This window comes from Dipteris shenzhenensis, chromosome 3 (assembly GCF_047967505.1).
Source record: "Dipteris shenzhenensis isolate YYH24624 ecotype China chromosome 3, Dip_SZ_1.0, whole genome shotgun sequence".
Taxonomy (NCBI): domain Eukaryota; kingdom Viridiplantae; phylum Streptophyta; class Polypodiopsida; order Gleicheniales; family Dipteridaceae; genus Dipteris; species Dipteris shenzhenensis.
This window is the reverse complement of record NC_141598.1, coordinates 36132997-36153146: the sequence shown is the minus strand read 5'-3', so window position 1 is coordinate 36153146 and position 20150 is coordinate 36132997. Positions and strand designations below refer to the sequence as shown.

The 20150-nt window shown below is 43.1% G+C and overlaps 1 protein-coding gene across 3 annotated transcripts in view; it reads left to right on the top strand.

The window, feature by feature from the left end:
- The window catches only part of LOC147903717 (protein ANTI-SILENCING 1-like), a 68010-nt gene that overhangs the window by 20902 nt on the left and 26958 nt on the right, over nt 1-20150 (top strand). The window contains exon 7 of one of the 3 annotated variants that reach the window (XR_015543883.1): nt 744-838. The exons of the other annotated variants lie outside the window; for them this stretch is intronic. The gene's annotated coding sequence lies outside the window, so the exon portion shown is untranslated. The remainder of the gene's footprint in view (nt 1-743; nt 839-20150) is intronic. 3 annotated transcript variants of the gene reach the window in all.

The following is a 20150-nucleotide window of genomic DNA, read 5'->3' as shown; positions in this document are numbered from 1 at the left end:
CTTCTCTCGAGTTATCAAGTGCAAAGAACATTTCTATTGCTCCAGCTTACAGGGAACCTGTGAGGGAACATGTTTGCCATTGCAAAATGCTGTATTTGATTTTGAAAAAAGAGTCAAGGACTCAATTCCGTCGCAGCATTCTTCATGTTTTCATGCTTGAACCTGCTGCAATATCCAATCTAGACACCCACTTTCTGGTGAGGTTTACATTTCTTGCCTGTTTCATGCTCCGAAGGTTGCTAGAGAAGGCCAAGCAAGATATTTTTGTAAAGAAACGAAGTCTTTTGCCAGGCCCAGCCAAGGCTGTTGTCAATTTTTGGCAAATATACTGTCAATGCTTCTCTGGTTATTGGGTAAAGAGGAGGGATGCAAATGCTTCCTTTAAACTGTATGGATATAAGCTCTCACAATGTATAGGAAGCATCTAGAGAGCGTCACCTTCAAGGAAAAAGTGGCAAGACGTTCACCTACCATGGTTAGGCTTCTTAGAAAGGATGGCCACATGGACATGCATATTCTCTACTGTCTTCAGAATCACAAAGCAGAATCAATATGATGCCAATGCAGTTGCATGCAGTAGTTGAAGTTATGTTACAGATAGTAGCATCTTTTCCATTCCCTAAAAGCTACTGGCCTTCTGTAACCTGTTAATCATCCTCTTTCAACTGCCTCTTGGACTTCTTGCAGGATGCTTGTTGTCTTTGTTTTATCACTTATTGGCTATTGACTTGCTTGTATTACAGAGCGTTCAGAAGGTGCGACTCTTGCTTTGCGTGAGGATGGGGAATTTTGGAATAGCCAACACATATCTCCATGATTATCCACAAGTTTTTTGAAGGTAATGCTCATGATGGTAAAGGAACCTGTCACGGTGTATTGTCCATTTAGAAGCATGTTGGTTTACAAAGGAATGTTAAGGACTGGATGATTCCTTTGTCAACTCTGTGGTAATTGCCCAGACCTTCGGGAGGTCATAATGTCATCAATGAAATTTAAGGACAACAATGTGTAAAGGAGAATATCCTTTCCATGGAATCTTGTTGCCCCAAGAAAGCTTCCTTTGTGTTGTGAATGGAGAAATGACATGATGCCAGAAGGGAAGAAGCGGTGATTTTCTTAGTGCAACCCTTCTTTCCTGGAATTTTTGCTGCTGAGGAATGTTCCTTTCTTTATACTTGAAAAAAGGAATGTTGGATTGCTTACCTTTTCCAACTTTGTCTCTGAGTAAGACTGATGAGCTTGCTGGAAAATGGACCCTAGAATGATACCATTGTTTAATAAAGTGGTATTGGTAAAAGCAGACAGTTGGGAAATACATCCAGGTGGAAAAGGATGCTTCTATCCAACACTAAGCAGGGTCTTGGGTCTAGGAGACGTTGTCCTGTCTGGAAATCAAAGCATGATGCTGCGATTGTGATTCTGCAAGAGAATGGTACAAGGCCTTCAAATTTGGGGCTTTCAGATCATGTTACGCCTGCTTAATTTGCTTTACTGATTTTTGGAACATGTTTATGAAGGATCACCACAAGAGAATCCTCCAGTTCAAGGATGATGCATTGTTGCCTTCTGTAGGTGGTGGCTACCAACTATCAACTGGGGCGTTAGGGGTCTGTGACTTTGACACCTTGAGTTTTATGAGACTTTAACCTTTGGTAATTTGTAGGACTGTATTTATGAAGATATGGTCATAACTGACACCCTTCATCCAATAGCTGTGTAGAGCTTGATTTCTGATGTCTGGAAGTTGAAAGTAGAAAGTCTCACCACAAGATGGATTTACGTCTCTCCGACCTTCACTGTGGGGCTTGTCTCCAAGTTGCAAAGCAAAATGAACCTCCTATCAGCATTAGGAGTTTGTTCAGCTGAACTCCATGCATGTAAATTGCTCAGAGATTGTTCAGCGAACATCTTATCAATCAGAGGTGGTGCAATCTGCTCTCTGTCTTCTCATGTGCAGTCTCATTGGGATACTTCTTCTGTGGAAAGGAGTCTCATATTTGGTGACGATATAGTTGGCAACATGACTAGACATTGCTATCTTTGATTTGAGGACTTCAATTCGTTTTCCTTAGTTAATCTAAATGTCTTTAGAAGAATCTGTTTTGTCATGAAATCGAAAAAGTTAATGTAGCCACTAACTGATTTCTTCAGTTTTGATTCTTGTAACAGAAAGTTTTGATTCTTGTAACTGATTTCTTCAGTTTTGATTCTTGTAACAGAAAGTTCTCTTGGTGCCAGCAGTATCTTGTTGCAAAATAATTTGCTAACTCACCATCCTTCCTTGCTGAGCACATGTTTCACTCCTCTAGCCAGTATGCCCCCCCATACATTGATATATGGGAAATTCCTATAAATTCGTTGTGGAGAAGAGAAAAGGTGTGAAAAGGAAGAAGAAAAGGCATGATTAAACTAAGGGATAAAGGGAGGAGGGAGGAGTTTCAATTAAGAGGGACCACTTAAGAAGGGGGCATTAAAGAAGGCGGCACATGCTAAAGGGGGAGGGGGAATAGGGACAATTTGAAGGGGGCTTTAAAGAAGAAGGCACGCACTAAATCTGGAGGGGGAAGAGGGACCATTTATAATATTTAGTTAGCACTAGGTATGCTCTTCCACTCTATAGCTTAGTGGTAGGGCTTACATGTGGGAAAGACAACATTGTGGGTTCGAAGCCTACCCTCTTGAATAATGTGCACTCCTCTTAGACATAGTTTAAAATAAATAAATTAATCCAAATAAATTAATTAACCCATGGACAAACATAAGTTAATTAGCCTCCATGGTCCAAAAAAATAGGAATAAAATAAAGTTTAGCGAGTAGGTCCCCCCATACATATATATGTATACACACACACACACACACACACACATATATAATATTATATATATAATATATATATAATAATAATAATAAAATATATAATATAATATAAAAAATATTATATATTATATAATTTAAAAAATATATTATAATATATAAATTATATATATATATATATATTATACATATAAAATAAATAAATAAATAAATAATATTATTTATATTATAAGAACCACACTCTAGCCAATTTCGCTTACTCTCATACATTCCAGCAAATCAACTGCTGAACATGCTTTGATTTGCAATCATAATCTATCCTTCTAAGATCTGCACAAGGATTCCTTTGCCATGTCTATCTCTTGTCAACATATCAGCGAGGCAAACTTTAACATGGTTTTCTGTTGTATTTTGCCTTCTTGTCAAGGTACGACACACTACTGTACATGAGAGACTTTTTCATCACTTGTCAATGCGGAACATTGCTGTCAGGTTGACACACTATTGTATGTGAGAGACAAGTGGATTCTGGGCTTTGATCATTTGTCAATGTGGAACACTGTTGTTTGCACTGAAGAAAAGGCAGTGGAATCGTTTCATCTCAGAAGCTACCTAGTCATCTCACAAAGCTCTCTGTTTGTATTGGGAATGCACGATAGCTCTGTGTGTCTTCGAAACAAGATGTATCTGATCATGCTTTGCTTCGTTATTGTCCCATACATCTAGTTAATTGAGCGTTTTCAATGTGGAACACTGTTGTTTGCACTGAAGAAAAGGCACTGGAATCGTTTCATCTCAGAAGCTACCTATTTATCTCACAAAGCTCTTTGTTTGTATTGGGAATGCACGATGGCTCTGTGCGTTTCCGAAACAAGATGTATCTGATCATGCTTTGCTTTGTTACTGTCCCATGCATCTAGTTAATTGATCATCCTTGGATTTCTATTGTTATCCACCTGGGGCATCGTATGTGTGGTTTACAACTTATTGCCCGCACCTACCTTTCTTTCTCAATGATGGTGTTTGTGTTGGGGCTCTTTTATGTATGTGAATACCATCGAACAAAATGACTAATTCGTCAATCCATTGGATAACAAACACTCGGGATTGTGATCATTTCTGCCAAGCTGCAAACAATAATTTCAGACTTGTCTTGAAGTTTTTGGGAGCCCCTACTACCGGTTTTTGTGGCTGTTCTTCTCTTCTGTGACTTGTGCAGCAGAAATCGTCCTCTTTGAAGGAGTTTTGATCCTGTTAGCTCAGGTTGTGAAGACCATTGTCTGGAGCACATCCGGTGCTGCCATTCGGTCACATTTGGGGAGCATTTGCTGTTTTATATCAGAGAATTTTCGGACCATTCAAACAATTAACCTTTGTCCTCAGGTTTTGACAATTGGGAAAGATTTTTTAGGTGCATCCTCAAGCCAAGCATTGGCTTTATATTTGTGCATTTGTTTGAGATTGGCCCATAATCTAGGTGATTTTTTGGTGTACTTGCTCAAGCGGATGAGTTGGATGGCACAAACTATTCTCTGTGGAGCTTTATGGTTAGAAACCATTTGGTTGCCAGAAGGACTTTGGGACTTTGTCACTGGTGATGATGTCCATCCCGCTCCTATTTCCCCAACGCTCCTCTATAGCAAAGGGGGGAGGGGGGTCGTGGACAACAGGCTCAACCATAGGTATAGGCACTCGGTGGTATCACACCGGAGCAGAGAAGATGGATACACGTGATGCACAAGGAACACTTTATTTTGCTTTCAGTGAAGAGGTCAATTATACCTCACATTTGGTCCTTCAGATTTGGCCTTACTTGGGACACTTTAGAAGTGATATATCAACACCGTAATGAGGCAAGAGTATCTCTCTTGATTTGATATGAATGAATGAAGGAGATTCTTTGGGAGACCATGGCACGAAGATTCAGGACTTGCATGAGCAACTTCTGAATATTGATGAATTCATATAGATACGTAGCTTGTCTCCTTATTGGAGTCTTTTCATAGATCGTGTCATGACATGAGCACCTAGTATTCCCCAAGTTAGTATGCTTATCAATGGGAGTATTTAAGAGAAGAACATTGGTTCAGACGGCTCTAAAATCGGAGTCATACTGAGTGAGATATGGAGGAAGAGGTTATGTCAAAATCCTTGTACCTAAGGCCTAAGGAATAACCTAGGTCTTAAGGAGAATTGAAAGGGCACATCTAATGAGGGGTAACCACTTGTGTGTGTCACATCCCATTTTCCACTCCTTCCATGGGAGGAATCTCCTCTCTCTCATACCGTCACTTAGTAGTACCCACCCAAGAGAGCACCTAGGGCTCACTTAGGATAAGTCTCATGCACATAGTTAGTCAGTCTAGAATAGGAAATGAATAGGATAGGTAAAGAAGTACTAGACATAGGGGTCACGGGGATGCTTATTGTAGCATTAAGGCCGGAGGGCTTGGTAAACAGCCATAGAGTTCTAGAGTGTGCACAAATGGGGTAGAAATCAAGAATTTGAGGATAACTAGAGATTCCGGTCCATTACACTGGGTATCAGAGCCACTTTTTGGGTAAAGAGAAGAGAGGCGGAGCTTGGATGACCTGTCTAAAATATTAGAGGATAATGTCTCAAATAATTTTGAAGTGAGCAAGGGACGATGAACGGACAGTCGGGATTGTGCTGATCAGAATTTAAATGCAAAAACAAGGTCTTGCACATTTGGGAGACTACCATGAATGTAGTTTGATACAAGGATTCCCTAATTCGACTTGGAGGACTTAATGCTCAAGGCAAAGGACATGTGAAGAGGTGTGGACGAAGCAATTAAATCAATTGTTGAGCACAGTGCGGAAGGTTTGAATTTGGGTCTTCAAATGTGTTGTGCAACTTCTAAAAGAAGCCAACCGAGCATTTAATTGAGTTAACGGTTGGAAAGGATCGATATGGTTGAGGCAAATCGACCACAAAAGGTATGTGGAATGACGATCAAATATCAAGCAAAATGATTGAAAGAGGGAAATCAAGTGGAGAGGCTTGTTCAGAGGCATTGAAATTCCCAGGCCAATGAAGGTCAAAATCACACAAGTGTTATATAATCGAAGCGGCAGATTGGGTGTGGCATTGCAAAGATGTAATACATGATCTGCTCGGAGGTTTGAAGGGAATCTCGAGACGAGCAATCAGACGTAGAGATCGAGTGCTTATCAACAACGACTAAAGGTAAATCGATAGCCTTGGTTTTTCTAAAGGGCAATGAGGGCTTGACGATCCAAACCACGATGAAAGCTCAGCCCATAAGCTGTGCAGTTGAGGATCACAATCTGTGGAAGGTACTCTCAATTCAAGAAGTTTGATCGGAAGGGAAAACCTTGGTTCGAATGAAAGAGCGGACTCATGGCCAAGTAATCAATCAAACGATTGTCCAAATCCATTGCGAACCAATGGCCATAGGAGCAAGCAAACAATAGAGTGATTCAAACCAAGGGCAACAAGGGCTTGACGATTCAAACCATGATGAAAGCTTAGCCCATAAGCTGTGCAGTTTAGGATCGCAATTTGTGAAAGGTGCTCTCAATTCAAGAAGTTTGATTGGAAGGGAAAACCTTGGTTCGAATGAAGGAGCGGACCCATGGCCAAGTAATCAATTGAACGATTGTCCAAATCAATCGCGAACCAATGGCCATAGGAGCAAGCAAACAATAGAGCGATTCAAACAAAGAGAGGTCTCACTGATTCAACACTTAAGAAGGATGCTCAAACTAGGGCAAAGCAACTTGCTTGCCCACATGGATGAAAGTAGGAGTACTTTGATAGATGGATGCAACGACATTATTATATGCAAACGAGAAGATCAAGTAGTAGTTGGAGAAGAAGACAGAGAGAAGACGCCAAAGAAAGGTGTGAAAGAGGAAGAAATGGGGGAAGAAGAGGGAGAAACGACTCTACATTAGGAGTGTTTGAGGAGGGCGATGGAGAGAGAAGCATGAGCGATTGGTTGGAGGTTGGATGCGAAGAGGAAGGTGCTCGTTTGAAGTAGAAAAAGATGATTGGTATCTGTGTTGATAAATAGATTGGTATTTGCATTGATGAATTGAAGGGTTTTAAGCAAAATCGCCATGATGCTGCATCGATGGTACTAGACTTGCCGACATAGAGGTTTTGAGCAAAAGCGCCATGATGTTGCATCGACTGCACTAGACTTGCCAACCCAAAGCCAAACCTCTCTTAATCCCTTGTGGCCTTCTCTTGGTTTAATTGAGAGCCAAGATGTGGGAGAGGCAAAAGGCTATGCAAGCTGAATGCAAAGAATGCGATTCAGTCTTCTAGCAGCAACATTGGAGAATTTGTAGTAGGTCTCAAGCGAAATCGAGGTCTTGAAACTCGAACGACGGGGATGAGATTGGGAGCAAAGGGACAGCAACATCATTGTGTTCTAAAAGAGGGAACTCTCTCATTTGAATGTCTGCAATTCAAATGGCATCTAGGGAAGGGATGGATGGGAATAATAATGAAGACTTTTTGAGAGAAATATCTCTACCAAAGGGGTCATGGTGGATGCCAAGAAGACTGAAATGGTTAGAGCGGCCTACTCCCCAAGAACATTCATGAGATGAGATCTTTCTTAGGAATGTGTAGCTACTAGAGGCCTATGATAGCCTTTGAGAGCTGAAAGCTTCAAAGTGCTGAATGAAAAGTGCAACACGTATGAAAAGGAGTTATTGGCTGTTAATAGTGCATGAAAATCTCCCATCATCTGGACAACTTACATTGGAGTATTAATTTGGGAAGGGGAGCTGAATAGCCCCTTTTTCTTTTAGTTTCAAAAGAGAGTCTGATTGAGTATGCTTGTGCTTTCTAAGTTAGGATTGTAATTTTGCCTCTTTGTAGGAAGCGATACATAAGTGTAAAGGGTCCATTTAGCTTTTTATGTTTTAAATGAGAGAGAGAGAGAGAGAGAGAGAGAGAGAGAGAGAGAGAGAGAATTCCAGTTTTTTGGAAGATTTTGTTTCTTGACTTGCTTGTTTATTTTTGCTTAGTCACCTTCTTCCTGAGAGAGAGAGAGAGAGAGAGAGAGAGAGAGAGAGTCTATTAACGTCCACTGGAGACCAAAAGGTCTATGGGACAGCAAGAAACCCTCTAGTACCTCTGCTTTAGGGAGGGCACATGGCAGCTCCCATGGAGTGCAAAAAGCAACCCATATTAGTTAGAGTACCTACATGATTATCTGGAAGAGTAAACAGCCATACATCAGTTTAAGACTGAGAGTCTTTTGGTTTTGATTCAAACTCTCTAATTAGTGCTACGCCTTCACGGTAAACAACCCATTTTCCATCCTTTCTGGCAGCCCTTACTTTAGCTAATTCAGTTGCCTTAATCTTGAGTTGAGCTTGTGTAAGCTCCTTTGCTATCGATACTTTGGTGCTCTTCAACTTGTAAGATTGTCGAAGAAGCTTGAGCCGCATATCTTTTGACTTCAGAGTAAGGATTGCATGACCTCTTTAGTGCAAAATAGAAGCTGGCCTACTCATCATCATTCACCCATACAATGTTGGGCAAGCTTGCTTTTATCTTTGTCAATATTTCACTATATAAGTCCTCCTCTTTGTACCAATCTTCTGGGAGTCCCCCTATTCTAATCTTTAGCACATTATCACATCTAGCTTTGTGTTCTTTAATCTCTACTTGAATATCAGACTTACTTGCTTTGTTGTCCACTTCCACAATCACGTCCTTCTTAGCAGTTTGTACTTCAGTGTGAACAAGATCTTTGACTATAGAGACTAGCTGCGGGGAATCCTTACAAGATTTTATAGCCTCATCAATTACTGCCTGCTTACCAGTCCCTTTCAAAATGTGAAGTCGGGCATTTACTTCCAGCTCCAATCGTAGTTCTCTCACTGCCTACTGCAGTTAAAAAATCTGATCCTGTTGCCCGAGGATGGGTCGTTTTGAGCCTTCTTGTTAGTAATTCCGTGCATATGGAGAGGGTGTCGTGGCTGCAATTGTAGAGTATCGAGTCCTGATGGATGTTGAAGGAGTTAAGGGAGTTGAGGGGGACTTGGGAGGAGAGGGTAGGCTAGTCCATAATTGGCTGTGTGTTGAACCCCCTAGCTTAACCTAACCCTCGGGTTGGGTTGGGGGTTTAGCCCAACTTGGGGTTAGGAAGGACTAGGACTAGGTCTAGGGCTAGGGCTAGGTACGGACGGGAGGAATGGAGAGGTTTTGACAGGGTGAGGTACGAAAGTAAGACTCCGGGCTGTGGTATGGACGGAGGTACGATGAAGGTACGGACGTGCTGTGCTGTAGGTACGGGCTGTACGGAGAGGTTGAGCAGCTGGTTGTAAGGATGTACGGAAGGAGAGGCTGAGCGAATGTACGGAGGCTGAGTAATTGTACGGAGGTAGGGACGGGGAGGCTGAGCTGTACGGAGATATGGATGAGGAGCTTAAGCGTTGGTGACGGGAGAGATAATTCCAGTTTTTTGGAAGATTTTGTTTCTTGACTTGCTTGTTTATTTTTGCTTAGTCACCTTCTTCCTTTCCTCTTTATTTCTTGTTTCCTTTCTCTTTTGTTTATTTGACGTATTTTAGGAAGCACTAGGTTTGCCCAAGAGACTCCGCGGGTCTTGAGAAACCCAGTATAGTTGTGTATGCTTGGGCACTGATGACGACATAAGTGTTGCTTTGCTTGCTAAGTATGTCTTCCTTTTGTTTTTCATAAAAGTTTGTGTTTACCTCTTTTTTTCTTCTCTTTCATTTTCTCTTTTATTTTCTGTGTAGATTTTTGGTCTTTAGAACAACAAAAACTCTAAATTTGTATGATTGGACTTATTCTAGTCTTACAAAGATATATATTAATTTGGGAAGTGGATTTAGCTTGCAATAGTTATTGCTAGCGACTATAGGAAAATGCTCCTATTCTTACCCTTCCTTTTGATTATTAAACGAAACGAATAAGATACAATGAACCTACTGATTAGGTTTGCATTAGAAGCTTGATGCTGAGTAGTACGATAGCAAATAAAAGAGAGAAGGTTACCATTGACTATATCTGCATGTAGTCCACACACTATTTATGATGGGAATTTAACCCTGTTTACGTATTAGCTGAGGACAACTAAAAATTGAGCAAGAGGGAATGCCATGATATGAGTACCTAGTATTACTGAAATTAGTATGCTAATCAATGGGATAAGAACATTGCTTCAGACGGCTCAAATCGGAGTCATAGGTTATGTTAAGCTATAGGTCATTGCCTAGGGGTAAAAAGGGGTTAGAATAGTTATAGTGTAGGGAGAGGGGTCAAGAAACCTTACAAAGCCTAGTACCTAAATGCTGGAAAATGAACGGTCACCTCGCCACTTGTGTGTCTCCAAATGAGGAGTGCATCGGGGGGTCGACCAGAGAGAAAAGGATGTCTGAGGGGCTGCCACATGGACAGCAGCAAGGCTGTCATGTGGACAGGACATCTAGAAGAATACCTGGAGCCTTCAGGGAGCTTGGATCAGTGCCGTGGAGTAGGCGACTGGCAGAGGCATGTCCAGGAGCAGAGCAGTGGCTGGATCGAGCTCCAGAGAAAGTCGATGAGGCTGCAACAGATGGTGCCTATTTACAAGCAGATGGCGAGGCATTCGAGGCATGGATCTGGCCTGGAAGAGGTGGATCTGGAGCCAGCACAAATGGCGGGATTGCAGCAGATGGAGTCGGCCATATGGAGGAGCTGGTTGGGCTGGTTGGAGCCAGCCAACTAGGCCAGTCATAGGGCAAACCTAGAGGCTGGGCCCCTGCCTTGAAGTGAGGGCCTTTGGTTTTGTAGCAGGCTGGTTGGCCTGTATGGGTCGGCCACACGCAGGCTGCTGGTTGGTTTTTTTGGGCCCGTCCTTGGGCCTATAAAAGGTGGTCCTTGTGGCCTCATTTCAGTATCACCAGGAGCAGCCAATACACAGCAGACAGGAGCAGCAGCTAGGGCTTCCTTGGGCCTATTCCAAGAAGGTGAAGGAGACCTAGAGGAGCTGCAGACTGAGCTAGTAGGTGCTGCTCACTTAGGCTGGTTTCCAGGCAGCAAGGTGGAGGGATCCTTTGGACAGAGAGTCTACATACGCTTAGTGGAGCATGCGGGCTCAGAGATTTAGAGATGCTAGGCATTTAGCAGGAGAACCTTTGGTATTGTATCTTGTCCAGTTTGTGGACGGACGGAAATATAAAGTGTTGCCTCTATATTTGTCTCTGAGCATTGTCTATTTGCTAGTCGAAGCATACATATGAATGCTGTGAAGTACACACACTTGATGAAGTCTTGATTCCATAGTGAACACTTCCGCGTGTTATTCCTGGGCTAACTATTAGTCTCTTCTGCGGGATACCCTTTGTGTGAGAGAGTGCACTTTTCTAACATTAAGGTCTAATGTTTAATCTAGGTCTTAGGGATAATTGAAAGGGCATATCTAATGAGATGTAACGACTCGTGTGTGCAGATTCAATCTTTCACCTCTTCAATGGGAGTAATCTCCTCTCTCATAACGTCACTTAGTAGTACCCACGTAGGAGAGCATTCCTATGTACATAGCTACTCAGCCTCGAATAGTAAATGAATGGGATAGTGAAAGAAGTATCGGACATAGAGGTTATGGGGATGTTGACTGCATCATTGAGGCTGTAGGAGGGCTTGGCAGCCATAGGGTTCTAGTGTCAACATAACCTGGGTAGAAATCAGAAATTCTCTGATAATTAGAGATTCTGAGTCATTACACGTTGTTCAATTTGTCCATGAGGGGGAATTCAACCCTCTCACCTTTCAGTGTTGGAGTAGAAATAGAAGCAGAAAACTGAGAGTAGAAGAATGAAGTGCATTATCAAGAAAACTCTATTGAAATCGTCACAGGAGTCGAGGAAAAAATCCTACTAATAGTGCAATTGGACTAAATCAGCCGCAACCAGGCCTAACACACTCAGCCGCTAGCCTTGGCAATGTCCCTAGCTAGACTTCCATCTGACCTGTAGAGATACACTTGAGAAAGGACCCAAATACTACTACTCGCTCTGGGCGGCCACACTCACATAGAAGCCCTCTCTCCCTACTATACATACAACAGATGAATAACTTTAACATCCCCTCTCAGCTCCTGGATATTCAATCAACCCAAGGGAGTTGGAATGTTCACTGAGCAGCTGTTGTGGTAGAAGCTTGGTAGACAGATCGGTTGTGTGGTCCACCAGTGTTGAAAAACACTGCCGAAATCCGCAATGGTGCCAATAATGATGGCAAGTGCCTCCACATCACATGTCACCCAATCTCTCATTGCTACAAGATCCACCGGTTTCGCTCTTCACGTTATCAACCATGTCAAGCACATTATGCTAGTAAAGGGATTTGGGAGCATCTGGCGTCTCTCTACAACAAAGTTTCTTCGATGAAGCAAGTCTTCCTTGAATTGCAAATGAGAGTGCTGGATCCCGCTATATCAGCCACCATCCAAGAGCATATCAACAAATTGCACGTGCTCCAATAGGAGGTACTCCAAGAAGGCAATGAGATCTCTTCAAAGGACATGGCCATCACATTGTTGTCCCATTTATCATCCGAGTATTCATCTTTCTACTCTTCTCTTATCACCAGTGGGAGATCCCACGCTCTGACCTTGGAAGAGCTTGCATCCATGGTGCTTGATTAGGAGGAATGATTTTAAAACCCTCCTCTGGGCGAATGTGCAGAGGTTTTGGCTGCCACACCAAACAAAGGATGCATTAAAAGCACTGGTAAGTGGAACTCTTGCTCTCAAAGAGACTGATGTAGAGAGAGAGTTCTTGAAGGTGTAACATACATGCACCCATTGCGGTCAGAAGTGGGTGTTTATTGGATAAAGGGCCTTGAAGAAATCAAGGCAAGGGTACTGATTCCTCGGCTGCAATTGTCACCCCCGCCTTCGCTCGTTTGCAGGTCACAAACTCTTCATTAGCTTCAGGAGGAGAGGGAGTTGTCCTCAAAGTTGGTGAGACAAGGGAGTGGATTCTTGATAGTGGTGCCTCTAGGCATAGTTCCAAGACTTTCGATTGAAGTCAAGCAACATGTCCGTTGACAACACTGAAATTGTAGAGTGTCAACTATCTATCACCTATCTCTGGTCTCACTGCAGATATCACGGGAGTAGCACCTTTCTTCTCCTCCCAGCCAACTCTGCCAAGACTTCAAAGAGAGAGAGAGAGCTATTTCGAAATTACGTAAAATCACAATCCTTATCTTCTCTCACTAGCCTTAGCAGACCCCAAATCCCTAGATAGATCTAGATGCCACATGTCATCCATATAGGGCCTTCCTAATGCAACATTTCACCCCTCTCTTGGGATGCATTAATTCCTTGCCCCTAGGCACAATCTTTGCACTAGGCCCTTGGTCTCAGATCTATCCAGTCTGGTGCTATCAGCCCTCACCTAGGACCTTGACATTAATCCCTCCCGATCATTTACATAAAGCGCAAACACATATATTACAAAGATAGATCCTATAAGGGAAATGTCGACTGATTCTTCCGAGGTCATGCTACCTCGGCTAGAGCGTAACATTCCTTCCCTCTTCAGACATTATATGGATTCCCAGGTAGCTTCGGATAGAGGCTGACCATGCCATGCAACCAACACCGTGGGTATATTTGCATTGTTCCCCGGTCCAGGATTCTTGTTGGTTTGCGCCTTGCAATATCCTCTATCTCCTGAAACAAAACCACACCTTCGATTAGTGAGTCACCTGTATGTAAAAATTTCTTTAAACGTGAAACATGAAAAACCGGGTGCACCTTACACCCCTGTGGTAATTCTAATTTATAGGCTACACTGCCTATTCTCTTTAGAATTAACCACGGCCCACAGTATCGAGGTGATAACTTAGCACACTCTCCTGAAGTCAACGACTTCGAGTGCGAAGGAATTCTGAGAAAAACTTTTCTCCTTCTTCAAATACTCTTATAGACCGATTTTCATCCGCATACACCTTGGCTCTATCCATAGCCTGGCGGATGTTAGCTCTCGCAAGTGCTAGCATCTCCCGCATCTGAACTACAAAGTTCGCGGCACTAGGCACTTTCTGAGGTACTCCAACTATAGTTGGATTAGCTGGTCTATAACCATAGTTCAGCTCAAACGGACTGAACCCAGTAGATGAATGTTTCCTATCATTGTAGGCAAACTCCAACAATGGCAACCACTTGTCCCATGTATGTTGCCTGAATGACACATATGCCCTCAGCATATCCTCTAAAATCTGGTTGACTCTCTCCGTCTGACCATCCGTCTCAGGATGATCCCCACTACTCATTCCCAACTCAGTTCTTAGTGTCTCAAATACCGCTGTCCAAAAGTGACCGGTAAACCTGACATCTCTGTCTGACACTATGGATCTAGGCAATCCATGCAGACGAAATATATGTCTAATAAACAAATCCGCTACTTGCGGGGCACTAATAGACTCTCTAGTCGGAATGAAGTGAGCCATCTTGGTTAGACGATCAACCACCACAAGGATAGAATTATACCCTCCTTGTGTTGCAGGTAGCCCTACAATAAAATCCATGGAAATGCTCTCCCACTTACTTAGTGGTATTTCCAAGGGTTGTAAAAGTCCGGGTGGCTTCACCCGCTCGGCCTTACTTATTTGACACGAGAAACACCGTGTCACATACTCATGAATATGCTTTTTCATCTTTGGCCAAAAGAAATCTCGCTTCACGAGATCATATGTCTTCTCGACTCCTGGATGTCCCGCACACGGGCTATCATGGCATTGTCGAATGACTCTCTGCCTGAGATCATTCTGACCAGGTACTACAACCTTGCCATTTCTAACTAGCATACCATCCCTTATGGCATATCTTGCGTAAGTTTGGCCTTTTCTGGATGCCAGGTCATCCTTTTCACTTTCCTCGGGTTTTAACACATGAGCCTTAGGCCATAAGCTCTGGACAAACTCGTCCACCTTCTGAGTTTCTCTGATCTCGGTCATTAGAGCACTCTCTAATATCGTGAAACTCAGGTTGTGCATAATGCGAGACAACGCATCAGCAACCTTATTGTCTTTCCCTCTTCGGTACCGAATCGTTAAATTAAACTCCTGCATGAGCTCTGCCCACCTAGCTTGGCGGCCCCTCAAGTCAGGCTGTTTACAGAAATGTTTCAGAGTATCATGATCCACATCCACATAAAACTCTGAACCATACAGATAATGCCTCCATGTTTTCAAAGCATGGATAACAGCATACAACTCCAATTCATGAGTTGGCCAATTCCTTTGAGAGGGAGAAAGCTTCTTGCTTTCGAAGGCTACTGGCCTTCCCTCTTGAAGGAGAACTGCTCCTACCGCAATGCCACTCGCATCGGTTTCTAGGAACAACGGTTTCTGGGGATCAACTATTTTTAACACCGGTCCTGAGACCACAGCTTGTTTTATGGTGTTAAAACTTTCTTGTTGATTCTGTCCCCAAATAAAAGGTACTTTATCTGAGGTCAGATCAGTCAATGGCGATACTATTCCGGAATATCCTTTGATATGCCTTCGATAAAATTGGACAAATCCCAAGAATGATCGCAACGCGGTCAGACTCTGAGGGATTGGCCAAGTTAGTATCGCAGCCACTTTCTTCGGATCCATTTCTACCCCCTGTGGAGTAATTATGAACCCTAAGTACTCAAGCCTAACCATACACAGTATAGTTTTCTTTTTATTCACGTAAAGACTGGCTTTCCTCAAAGTACTGAACACTATTCTTAAGTGTTCACGATGCTCAGTAACACTTTTACTGAATATCAAGATATCGTCAATGAAATGTACTACGAACTTTCCGATATACGGGCGTAGTAAATCGTTCATAAGCATGACGAAGGTCGCTGGAGCATTGGTAAGTCCGAAGGGCATTACCAAAAACTCATAATGACCAAACCTGCTTCTAAAAGCGGTTTTATGCACATCCTCGGCTCTAATCCGGATCTGATGATAGCCGCACTTAAGATCTATCTTGCTGAAAATCACGGCTCCATGTAATGCATCTAGCAAATCATCAATCCGAGCCATCGGATACCTGTGCTTAACAGTGATATTATTCAATGCTCTGTAATCTATACAGAGGCGAAACGTATCATCTTTTTTTCTCTTTAATATCACTGGTGAAGCAAAAGGTGAGAAACTTGGTTGAATCTGCCCCAACTTGAGGTATTCTTCCAGTTGCCTACGCACCTCCGCTTCTTCAGTAAAACTCATTCTATAGGGAGGTCTATTTACAGGTTCTGCCCCCGGGATCAGTTCAATTTTATGCTGAACTTTCCGCTCTGGAGGTAACCCATAAGGTAGTTCATCCCTAAAACATTCAGAGAACTCCTCTGTTATAAGGTTAGCCAGCTTGGCCATCTTATCACTTTGCATAACATCAGTGCTAGCCGAAGACTCATCCACTGACTCTACCGATGCTGTGCAAAGGTATAAAAACTCTACTTGAGCCTTTCTGATTTCCATCACGGATCACGGAAACCAACGGTCCCTGAGGTATATCTTTTTCACCTCGCAAGACATAAAGCGCATCATTCATCTTGAATTGATACACGTGCTTTTTCCAATCAATGGATGGATTCTTCCTAGAATGCCATGCCATTCCCAGGGCTATATCCGCATGAGCAAGCTTGGTTATTTCAAAATCAAGCTTCTCAGCATAGTCCTGAATCCGAAGCTCTAGCTGGGTAACCCTTTGGTCCCATACTTCAGTTGAACTTCCATCGGCCATCCTGACTGTATACGCATAGTCAGATGGACTTGTCTTTAATTTCAGCCTTTTCACGAGCTTGGAGTTAATCACATTGTGAGTTGACGCTGAGTCAAACAACACAATGACATCATGACTGGCCACTTGCCCTTTCATTTTGATTAACTCCGTATCATTGAAGGCTGTATACCCCGTTGCTGCGGGCTTAGATAGGATGTTATCAGGTGCACTCGTCACTAACTTAGTAACAGAGACACAGAACAAACAAGGTACTAACCTCTGAGAAGATCCCGCTAGCTGAATCTGCATCTCTTCCGCTCTGGGACTTCCCTGCATCTCCACGTCGCACTCTGAGATCACCATCTCAACCATCCGACGATCTTTATTACGTGGACAATCTCTCCACTGATGAGGTTGAAGGCAACCAAAGCATAAGCCTTCTCTCCTCGCTTTTTCCCTTTGTTCTGGGTTCAAGGGAGACTTAGACCAAGCCCGGGCTGCCATTGGAGTTACTTTTCTCTTCACTCCAATGGTGGTACTTGGTTTAGGAGTTTCAGCCGGTCTCGCCTGCTTGGCTTGACCACTCGGCTGCGAACCACTCCCTCTACTAGTCCACTTCTTCTTAAACCCAGATTTCTTCGGATACCCATACTGGGTTCCGACCTGTGCAAACCCACTTGGCTTGCTGCCCTTGGCATCCTCGTAGTTCAGGGCTATAGCTATTGCATCATCTAGCGTGTTCGCGTACTTAGCCCGAACTTCCATTTTTATTCGATCATTCAATCCAAATATGAAATCTTTCACTTGGATTGATTGAGGCAGGGGTTCGTCAACCTTCATTACACTCTCTCGAAACTTATCAGTGTATTCTGCCACTGATAAATTTCTCTGACGAAGGTTCCTATATTGATCCCAAGCTCGGGACGCTTCGTCAGGAGGTAAGAAGTGTTTCCTGAACTCTCTTTTAAACCCCTCCCAGGTAGTGGATGCTATGCCATCTTTTTGTTGTTTAATCCACCACCGATCCGCAGCCTCACTAAACATATGGGTGGCCTCGCGGATCTTTTTGATGTCATTTCTGATCTCACAAATGGCGAACAGACTTGGGTGATGCAAACCATATTCTTGGCATGCGGATTATTCGTGACAGGTCCAAGGGACTTTTGTTTTTGTCACAGAAGGAGTACAGTGACAAAGTACTGCAGAGGTTTAAAATGGAGGGGGGGAAGTCTATTAGTACCCCGTTGCCTCCACATTTAAAACTCAGCAGTAAGGACAGCCCCAGATCAGATGATGATAAGGCTGAAATGGCCAAGGTTCCGTATGCATCTGCAGTTGGTTCTTTGATGTATGCCATGGTTGCCACTCGTCCGGATATTGCTTTTGCGGTGGGAGTCATCAGCAGGTACATGGCAAATTCAGGCAAGCGGCACTGGGAAGCAGTGAAAGGTGTCTTGAGGTATCTCAAGGGTACCAAAGACTTGTGCATATGCTATGGTAGGCAGGATGCATTGGTGCATGGTTTTACAGATTCAGACTATGCAGGGAATGCAGATAACCGGAAGTCTACTACCGGTTATATTTTCACATTTGCAGGAGGTGCTATATCATGGGTGTCTCGGTTGCAGAAATGCGTTGCACTGTCAACCATTGAAGCTGAATATGTTGCAGCCACTGAGGCTTGCAAGGAAGCAATATGGCTTACTCGGCTGGTGGGAGATTTGGGCATTACAGGAGATTTTGCATTGTGATAGTCAAAGTGCTATCATGTTGGCAAAGAATCCAGTCTTTTATCAAAAGACCAAGCACATAGATGTGAAATACCATTTCATCAGGGAGGTACTGGAAGACAAGCGACTTGAGCTTGTGAAGGTGCATACTGATGATAATCCTGCAGATTTGCTCACTAAGAGCTTGCCTACAGAGCGGTTTGCACATTGCCGCCACATCATGGGATTAGGATGAGACCATTCTTATTTTATGGTCTTGTATACAGTAACTGTATATTGCTGTAATTTTTTATTCTTTTCTCCCCTTTAGGCACATTGGCCTTTAGGTGGGAGGTTATTGGGGTAAAGGCACATTGCCATCCTTTTGTTAAAGATATGACACCTATGACTGTCTTAAGACAGTCATAGGGTGAAAGCCTAATCCTAATAAAACCTATGAGTTTGTGGTGTGGCTCAACACTTCACACCCACACTTTTGTGTCTCCCTCTCTCTCTCTCTGTCTTCATCGTTCCACTCCCTCATTCTTTCCCTCTCACTTGTTTCCCTTCTCCTATAGGAGGAGCAGAGTCACACAAATCGTGCTGCCTCTCAAATTGGAAATAAGGCTTTTGTCGCTAATCACAAAATAAAGGGAAAGAATGGGCAAAATTACAGTAAACCCAAGCCTTTTGGAGGCTGCTGGACACTCATCTAATTCTGCCCCGTCTGATGCAAAGAAGAAAAACAGCAAACATTGTAATTATTGCAAGAAGCCAGGACATGGCATTTCTGAATGTCGCAAGCGCATCGCTTTTGAAAAGAAAAAGCAGCGAAAGGGACTTGCTGTCACTACTACTGCTGCTGCCCCAGATCATGGTCATGAGGCAGCAAACATCGCTCACCATGAGTGGGATTTCACGGTGACATGCCAGTATCATCCAAAAAAGCATGCTATAGCCTTGTTTGTCTTAGATTCTAAGTCAGATTGGTGCTTTGACAGTGGTGCTTCCAAGCACATCACTTCTTGCAGATCACTCTTTCAGACATTGGGGGCTGCTCCACATGGTGGCACAATGACATGTGCCAACAATGCATGATGTCCCGTGAAAAGGATTAGCAAGGTTGAGGTCACTTCAATTTCAGCTCGAATTATTAACCTTAATGTTACTAATCACAAACCAAATGGTCTTTTTAGGTCCGATTCGAAAGATTTGGGTTTAGGCAAGTCTGACTTATTTATTGGAAATTGATACGGTCACGCTCATGGACGTTTTGTTTGTCCCAGGTATTGAGAAGAACCTCATCTCCATTGTAGCCATATCCTTGAATGGCTTTCGGGTTCTCTTTGATGGTTATTGATGTGCCGTGTTTGACAACCGGTATGATGAAAGCATAGTACTTACAGGGTCACTTTCTTCTGGGCTATATCATCTTAATGTTTATGACAAACAGCTTGCTATAGAGGCAAATTTAGTGGCTGAATCTGTAATTTCAGATTCCCACTTATGGCATGCGAGGTTGGGTCACCTCAACTACAGAAGCTTGGTTAAAATGCATTCACAGGACATGGTGGTTGCTCTCCCACCCATACACACACCAGCTAAACATGTTTGTCAGGCATCCTTGTTGGGTAAAATGCACCGTTTCTCATTTCCAAAAGATGGGACAATTGGTGCATCCAGGAAGCTTCACCTTGTGCATAGTGATGTGTGCGGGGCGATGCGGACATCATTTCTTGGGGGCTACCTTTACTTTTCTACCTTTGTGGATGATTACACCAGATTTGCTTGGATTTATGGCATGAAGGCCAAATCTGATGTGTTCCCATGCTTCAGACATTGGCTTGCCGCCAAAGATGGCTGATCTAAACTGCTAAGGATCTGCTGCTGTTCAGG